The sequence below is a fragment of the Agelaius tricolor genome, unplaced genomic scaffold (assembly GCF_023055355.1).
Source record: "Agelaius tricolor isolate 1412-34295 unplaced genomic scaffold, bAgeTri1.0.p SCAF_5, whole genome shotgun sequence".
NCBI lineage: Eukaryota > Metazoa > Chordata > Aves > Passeriformes > Icteridae > Agelaius > Agelaius tricolor.
In genome coordinates this window covers 28392995-28402164 of record NW_027269265.1, presented here as the reverse complement: position 1 = coordinate 28402164, position 9170 = coordinate 28392995, and the positions used below count along the sequence as shown (strand labels likewise).

General features: G+C 37.0%; 1 protein-coding gene across 1 annotated transcript in view; it reads right to left on the bottom strand.

The window, feature by feature from the left end:
- Positions 1-487: 487 nt before the first annotated feature.
- LOC139590619 (uncharacterized) overlaps positions 488-9170 on the bottom strand; it is a 146767-nt gene continuing 138084 nt past the window's right edge. The window contains exons 6-7 of the mRNA XM_071428370.1: positions 6447-6545; positions 488-5109 (exon numbers count right to left, since the gene is read on the bottom strand). The gene's annotated coding sequence lies outside the window, so the exon portion shown is untranslated. The remainder of the gene's footprint in view (positions 5110-6446; positions 6546-9170) is intronic.

The following is a 9170-nucleotide window of genomic DNA, read 5'->3' as shown; positions in this document are numbered from 1 at the left end:
GTAGGACTCTGCTTCTGTCCACACCCTCCAGCATTGCAAGCAAAAGCAGACAGGGAGCTTCAGCAGCTGTAGACACCCACAGCCAGGTGTGCAAGGAGAAACTGTAGCAGTAGCACCCAACAGAAGGGCAAAAAGTGACTCTGTTACAGGACACTGAGGCACCCACTTGATGCCCTGAGAGGGAACCATGAGTTACTCCTGGAGAGATTGTGGCAGGTCACAAGAGGGAAATTCTTCGCCAAGACAACAATCAGCCATTGGAATAATCTCCCAAGGGAGTGATGAGTTCCCTGAAATTGGGCACTTTTAAAGAGTCAGCCAGCCTGGGTGCTGGACCATCTTGTCTACACCATCTTTTTAGAGAGAAAGGCTGGAACAGAGGATCCTTGAGGTTCCTTCCAACTAGGTATTCTGTAATAATTAGATAGTGAAAGTAAAATGAAGACAAATTTGTTTCATACATCTTTACTTCTTATAGATTACTGTATTAAATATGAGGGAACAACTAGGTTTTTTACTGAAAAACTGTATTTTCCAACTCAATTGCAAAAAAAAAAAAAAATACAGGAGAAAATGTCGGGTTCGGCTGTCTGTCTCTGCCCCGACACGGGTAGGGTGGTTCTTGGGTGGCACGCGATGCAAAGGACGAGTCTGGACTCTTCAGTTTTTCGGTCTTCAGGTTGTTTATTATTTCTTATCTACAAAATTTTTCTGTCTGCCCAACAGAGGTCTGATCTGCAAGCAGTCACAGGCACTCTCTGACCACCCACGGGGCGGTCATGTCTTTTTATACTAAAATCTACGTATACAATATTTACCTTTATTTCCCAATGCTTTTCACCCATGTTAGCAAGTGCACCTTCACCATAAACCAATCCCCAAGTGCCAACATCATCACAGGAGATGGAGGACAAGAAGAAGAAAGAAGAAGGACGAGACACGCCCTGATCCCTCCATCTTGTCTCCATAACCCCCCTGTACCAAAAACCTTAAAGTTTATATTTCACCCTCTAAATGTGTCCCTTTTACACCTTTTACTCTAAAGTGATTCTCTTGTCCTCAGACTCTTGTTACTTCTGTGGATGGATCAAAATCAAGCCACCAAACACTCTTGGCAACATTCCAGGATTTTCGAGACCCCCAAGGGTTCTCCTGGCATCTCTGGACATCGGGAACGATGTGCTGAGATCCCACAAGAAAACAGTGTTCAAAGAGGACAGCAATTGCTATTTCCATTCCCAGAAAAGAATGAACAGGAGAAACTGGATAGTACAAATAAAATTACAAAAGCCAGCAAGACAAATGCACTTTAATACATTTTACAGTTTTACAGCACTTCATAGAATCACAGAATCACTGAGATTGGAAAAGACCTTTGTGATCATCAAGTCCATCTAGTCCTTCAGCTGCAGTACTGGAGTTCTGTAGAGCTGCAGCTTGTCCCTGAACCAACCCCATTGACTTTAACTTGTTTTATTCTTTCAAAAAAGCAGACAAGGTTCAGATGGATTATGGCCGGGTTTTCAGTGGTTTCAAGGACTTGCAATTCCAACTGAAATCATGAAAATTGAACTGTCTTGATGAGCAAAATGAGGCCAGAGATTGAATTACTGTTTATATCATCTGTCCATAATACAGCATTGAAAGAAAAGAATCCACACCACCCTCTCAGTCAGGTAAAAGTTAGATAAAACTGAGCATAAAGTGCACTGAGCATAAAGTGAGTGAGGAGCATCAAGCAGTGGGGGTGTTCTCCCTCCTAGCACAAGACAATTATGCAAGATAAGCTTCTTGACAATCAGTATTTGACCTGTATTTGTAGATTTGACTCTGAGACCTATGATTACACACTCTTGGCAGATTTTCATTTTGATTTTATTTATTTATTTATTTTGGGGGTTAACAGCTTTTTTGGCACCATGTACAGTAGTTATCCAGATGGTCATCTGTTGTAAGGTCAAGCAAAATAAGCAAAAGGACTTCTGTGCATTCCTTCCATGAAAGATAAATGGTGCCAGTACTATTGTCTCTATTTTGATATTTAAAACAAAAAAAAAAAGTGTATATATATATATATATATATATATATATATATGTACAGTATTGTAAAATAAAACCATTAAACCGAGTTACTTCTGGGGAAGTTTAATTTATCCTGAAATTGCAGAATAAATTACAGAATCAAAAAATATTCTGTGTTGCAAAGGTGATCCTTTTGAGATCCCCAAGGATCATCAAGTCCAATTTCGAAGTGAAAGGTCTGTACTGGATTGAATGCACAACCCTGATGTTATTAGCACCCAGCTCTAACCAAGTGAGTCTTAGGGTCAATGGAAAAATGTGCTTTTTGCTGCTTGAAAAGCTCTGATCTAATTATACATTATATTTTGGTACTGTATAATCCGATGAAACAGAAAAGCAAGGTCTTGCATGCTTTATTCTACTGAAGTAAGTTGCTCATATTATTAGCTTTACAAAATGATGTGATGTTGTACTGATAACATACTACTCATTCACTCTGATAGAAAGTAGAAATTTTAAAATCCCATTACCTTCTTTGGCTGTCCAAAGTAAAAATTATTAGAATAATGTTCTATCAATGTACAGATCATGTCTTTAATCATGAAATAGCAGAGAGAGCAGAGGAACTTTCTTAATTACTCTTTATTTGGCTATATCAAGATCTTAGAATTATTATCATCTATACTTGGCCCAATATCCAAGAGCCTACTGCATTCATTCTTTTTGAAGAAATAATTATATAATTATTTCAGATCAGAAAAGTAATTTATGAGATGTGAAGTATTCCATTTTCCAAGACTTGAAGTATTTCACTGAAGCCAATTCTGTTTTACTCAAAAATGTGCACTCTCATGAGAAGTAAAGGAAAATAAAGAAATAACTTCCTCTCCCCTTTTTTCTCAGCTAACAGACATAGGGGACTGAAAAATTTCTTCTACTGTTGTAAATATTTGTTTTTCTAACATAAGGAAAAAGAAGTGTATGACAAAACACCTAATCTAAAGTCATTGTCATGTATAATTTACATTATTCAAAAAGCAAGCTGTCCTCATATGCTGGGTGTTGACATGGAATCAGAGATGGGTTCTATTAAGTACAGGAAATAAAGCATGTAATTCCATCTCAGCTTAATGTCACCTATATCCAACACTCTGTGATACAATTATCCTTCATTATTCTCAGCCTCTTTGCTTTCTCTCTCTCTCCAGTCTGCTAATATTCACATTTTTGAGCCTGGGGAGTGAGCTCTTTTAGGAAGCTGATCCAACTCAAAACTAACCACCAAAAGTAAATTATTAGTACCAAAGGAAAAGAAACTTTTATTTTATGATGACTTACCATAACAACAACAGAATTCCATCAATATTTAAATTGAGCAGGTTTCACCATATGATTCAAAAGTGGGAAATCAAAATGTACATGTCCTTTGTGTGACTAGCACAATGATGGATGCTGCTCAGCATTTGTTCAAGTACACAAATGTACTTTAGCTCTACCCTTTGGTTAGAAACTTAAAGTTGCTGCAGATTAAGCACAGAAGTTAGGAAATATGGTCACAGCTATTCTGGTAAGCAAATTTTAAGATAAGATAAAGACTACTGACAACACCACAGTCAAGTTTAAAGTGCTTACTCATATTTTGAATGTGTCTTCTAAACAATGGTTCTCAGAACTCAGAATAAAATCCAAATTTTATTAAGCAATATTAAAATTTACTGGGACTCTTTTCTTTGAATTGCTTAGTATCAAAACCCTATTGTAAAATGACTTTCAAAATTCAGCAAAATATCTTTTTTACAATGATATGAAATACTGCTTATCTTAGAGATAAACTGCTTATCAGATTTAAGGCTCATCTTTACATTAGAATATTATCTATTAATCTATTTTTCCTTGTAATAATTTTTAACTTTATTCTGTAGATTAAATAGTACAAGCAACTTTTATTACTATTCCTTGGATTTCAGTAAGGTTAGAGTTGTCTTCAGTATTACAGCTTTCAATCTAACTTTCCTGTTTCCCAGAGAATTTGAACTAAGACAAAAAACATTTTTCAAAGTATTTTCTATCATCTCTTTAAGCAAAAGCAAATTTCTAATAAAAAAACTGCATTGCATGTAGATTAAATTTCAGGTAATGGGCCCTATGCACTTTCTAGTCAGGTATGATTTTAAAATGGAAGCACAAAAGATTAACTAAAGAAGCTAAAGACTTCCCATTTCAAGATGAACTGTAAATTGCTTTGAAGCTTTATCAGGATGAAATACGTTTGTTGGCCTTTAATCTATGTTTGAAAACACCATAAAGAGCAATTAGAATTGGTATTTACCTTCCCTGAAACAATATGTAGTTTTAGAAGTATTTAATAAGTCTGTTGTGGAATTTTTTCATCAATTTAACAACTAATATTTCTCAGGAGCTCTAGTAAAATATTTATTCATGTAAATTTTTAAACATCATTTAGTGACAGATTCAACAAAAAATATGCCAACCACTTTTTCAAATAAGAAACAGAATTTAAATAGGCTTTGATATTTTCTGCTTACATACTTGTGTACCAAGCAGATGTTGTTCACACATCTCTTACACACTTCTCTGTTATTTATATATAGTGTCCGATGTAATAAAAATTATGACAATTTCCATTGTAGAATAATTTTTAAGAAAATACTAAAATGTTCTATGTGCTTATTTACCTGTGTTTATTATATATATGCAATTGGACATACATGAATAAATTAAAGACTTTTATGCTGCTAACAGAAGAAGAAGTTCTCCCTGGAACCAGGATCAATTTTTCAGTTAAAGATATTAAGCTATTTTCTGCCATGTGTCACTGAATCACTTATATATACATTATAGCAAGGACTGCAGCCTTATTTTAGGACAAATTAAAAAGTCACACAGCAGATAAATCTGAAAAATACCATTATCTCTTCCTGTCTGAACTAAGCCCCACCAAAAAACTGAGATGTTTTCTTTCTTTTTTTTCCCAAGGGGGACGCAGATTCCTGAAGAGTCAGTTCCTCCCAAAAGCAATGCAGAACTTGTACCACACATACTGGAGCAAGAGCTTTGATCCTGTAGCTGGAAAGAAACAGTCACATGTCAACAAATGCATCACACCAAACTCTGTGGTTTCACTTTGTCCTTGAATCATGCTTGCCAAGTTTCATCATGGCAAGTGTCCTGTCAAGCATTTTGTTTCATTACAAGCTTTGAAAATGCATAAGCATTCTGCAAAAGACAAAGCCTCCTTGATCACTCCCAGACTTTCCATTTGCTATCAATACAATAAGACTCTTCAATTTGCCCTTGTGGTGGATTAGGCCAGCTGTGACACAACGCATGTGAAGGGAGTCTTGTCAGGGTAAAAATTTAGATGTGTTTCTCTCAGGAGCACATGCTTATCCCTTGCTTTAGGTATGTTTAACTAGATTAATAGATTCCATTAGCTTAACATCAGAAGGAACCTTTTTCATCATCTCATCTGACAATATACATAGCAGAGATCCCTAAATTTCTCCACTCTACCTTGCACTTCCTATCTTCTACCTACCACTCTACCTAACAACTATCTTCTACAAAGATTGAGAGCCTTTAACAGAAACCCTCAAAGGACACTGAATTCAGCATTCTCTTTACTAGGTTGTTCCAGGAGTTAATTAACCCTTCTCTTCTCATTTTTAGTTTCAATATGCCCCGCATGATCTATTGAAAATTTTTATGTTTTCTCCTGTTACACCACATGGTCCTTTGGTATTCATCTTTCTCCCTCCACACCTATACAGTATAATCATACCAACTCTCAAAACTCTTCAATAAACTACACAGAATTATCTCTTTTCATTTCTTGCTGCAAAATATTTTTTTAATTCTCAGTATTTCTACTGGTGTCCACTTTGAAATGCAAACACTAGTACCACATAAAACATTTTAATACAATCTTACCAAACTACAGGGATGAATGCTCCTATCCCTACTCACTGGTCTCTATTTACACATTCAATATTATATTATTGTTTTGTGTTATGGCTTTATTTTGAGAGCTGTCATTGAATTATCTACCCATTATGAATTTGAACACTTTCTGAGCCACTATTTCAAGCTGCAGTATATGTGGCTTATCTTTCTTATGGTTAGGTATATAATTCTAGACTTTCTTTGTTAAACATTTTTCCTAATTATTTTAGTCCACAATTTTTTTTCATTTACTTTTTCTATGCCATGTTTTTTGGTTTTTTTTTTTCATTTCTGTACATGCCATTTAGTCAATCCTTAAGTCAGTCAAAGAAGCTATCATTGAGTTTTATACAGAAACACATTTAGGTTACATTTGGAAAGATACCATTTTTATACCTATCAGCTAATTCTTGATCTGTTCAACTTTTTAGTTTTACTAATACAGTAATATTGATACTTACCTCAGGAAAAATGCTCTTTCTTCATATTAATGATAATAAAAACATAATAAAAAACTTCACAGGAGATTCAGAATTGTATCCAGAAGAGGTCTTCAGTGCCTACAGCAAAGCATGGAATGGATTAAAAAGGCTGCAAAGAAAAACTGCTGCTTGCTTATGTGGCAAGCAAACACTTGCTTACCCATGTGAGCACAGAGGTGCCTAATATTACTTGACTTTAAAGTTATATTCTCTCCATAAATTCCACTTTTGGCACAAGCTTAATATTGTGCCAGTATAAACAGCTGAGTATTTCTTATACCTAAGCCTCTGTGAGATGTAGAAATAAATGTGGATTAACCTCGCAGGACCTCAGATATCCGCTGTACAAATGTTTCATCCAAGCTAGTCACTCACTCTTTCAAGAGCATAATAGAAAAGTTTAGAAAAGAGTTTTCCAGTTTACTTCAGAAGTCTATACATAGGATGAGATGTTTTTCTTTTCTGTTCAATAATGAGGAGTCTGGGTGATTCTGTCATACATAGGCATCTATATTTGGTTATGAGGAATCCATCTTTAGCTGCTACAGAGCCTAAATCTTTGAGAGCTGTGATGCAGTTCTCATATTCTCAGTGTGTTTACACAGGGGAATGAAAATATTTATTTAAAGAAGAGTCTCATATCTGCTTTTGATATTAGCTCATAATCTAGAGGATTATACTCATAGAAGCATGTGAAGTTGTTTCAGTTCCATCCTCAGCCTGACAGAAGTTATATCTCTTCATATCTGAGAATTTTCCCTCAAAATGAAGGGAGCTGAGAATTGCAATTTTTTCCAGACTTAGATTTCTTGGACAGTAGTTTGGATTTTGATAGTGTCATATATTTTCTCTCTGTTCCCCAGCTCCTGACAGACAAGCAACTGGACATATGGATATATCCTCATGCAATACAGGATGGCAATGATACACGATGCCTAGTACATGCAAATCTCCAACTTGAAAGTAATTCAAAAAGGTAATTAGAGTTAAACAAAGGAAAAATTTTGTCAATCAAACAGACAAAAATACACACACAAAGCCAATTCACCATAGTTCCAAACTTAATTGTGCAAGCTGTTAAAACACTTGCAAAATATTGGTAAACTAAACTCCATTTTACTTTTTATAGCCTCTGCTTTGCTGTGCACATGCTTGTTAGTTCATTTACATAGAAATGAGTCTCAGAAACATAAAGCTTTTCATTTTCACTGAATACAACTTACAAGCATTATGCATGCTAAATTGGAAAGAGAAAGACTTCTGGAAAAAAAAAGTTACATGGCTCTGTGATATATTGAAACATAATTTTCAATTAAATCTGGAAATTTCTGGATGTTTGTAAGAAGAGGATTGTGTGTTTCTGCTGTACCTAAACCGACATATTATTGAAACTATAATGTTTCCATGCTGTGATTTACAGGGTCTGTAAAGTTACTACATTATTGAAGATATAGAGGTGTAAGCCTAACCTCTGTTAAAGGAGTGAGTTCTATGGAAAAGATATGCTCACACATATTTTCCTCAAGAAAATCCCAACACAACTCAATCTTCTTTAGGGAGAATTAAGTCATTCCTGTGTGATGAGGAAGACAGCCAGTAAAGGATATCTCATGTCCTTCCCCTGAGGCTGTCCTGACTAAAGGAATCCACCAGCAACACAGAACAGAGTGCAATCATAGAATCAGATATTAGTTTGGTTTGGAAGAGACCTTTAAAGATCACAAAGTCCAGCCCTGCTGTAGCAAGCATCTTCAACTGGATCAGGTTGCTCAGAGCCCAGCCAAATCTGACCTTGAATGTTTCCTGGGTGAGACATCTACCAACTCTCTGGGCAGCCTATGCCTGTGTCTCACACCCTGACTGAAAAAAACTTATTTCTTATATCTACTATCTAATATTTAACCTAAACCTACCCTCTTTTTGTTTAAAATTGTTACCCCTTGTCATATTGCAGTAGATCCTGCTAAAAAGTTTGTCCCAGACCTTCCTACAAGGCCTCCTTTAGGTACTGGAGGGATGCAATGAGATCACCCCAAATCCTTCTCTTCTCAAGCTTAACACTGACACTCTCAGCCTTTCCTTGTAGGAGAGGTTCTCCATCCCTTTGATCATCTTGTGGCCCTCCTCTGAGTCACTCCAGCAGCTCCATGTCCTTCCCGTGCTGGCAGCCAGAGCTGATGCAGCCCTGCAGGTGGGCTCTCAGCAGAGCAGAGGGGCAGAATCCCCTCCCTGGCCCTGCTGCCCACGCTGCTCTGGATGCAGCCCAGGACACGTTTGGCTCTCTGGGCTGGCAGTGCCCATGGCTGCCTCATGTGCAGCCTCTCACCCAGCAGCACCCCCAAGTCCTTCTGGGCAGGGCTGCTCTGGGGCTGTTCATCCCCAGCCTGTGCTGAGACTGGGGCTTGCCCCAACCCAGGAGCAGCACAGCACCTGGTCTTGTTAAAACTCAGGAGATTCCCATGTGCACACATCTCCAGCTTCTCCAGGTCCCTCTGGATGTAATCCCATCCCTCAGGTGTATCAACCACACCACTCAGTCTGGTGTCCCCAGGTTTGAGTTGGGGACAAAAGATTTTAAGCTTCTTTTCCATCCTGTTGGAAGTTCCATGGCTTTTCTCTTTTATTCAACGTCTGCCAGCTTATAGCATGATTTGACAAGTAATGTTACAGATACCAGTAAGAGACCAATGCAAGGCAAGGAAA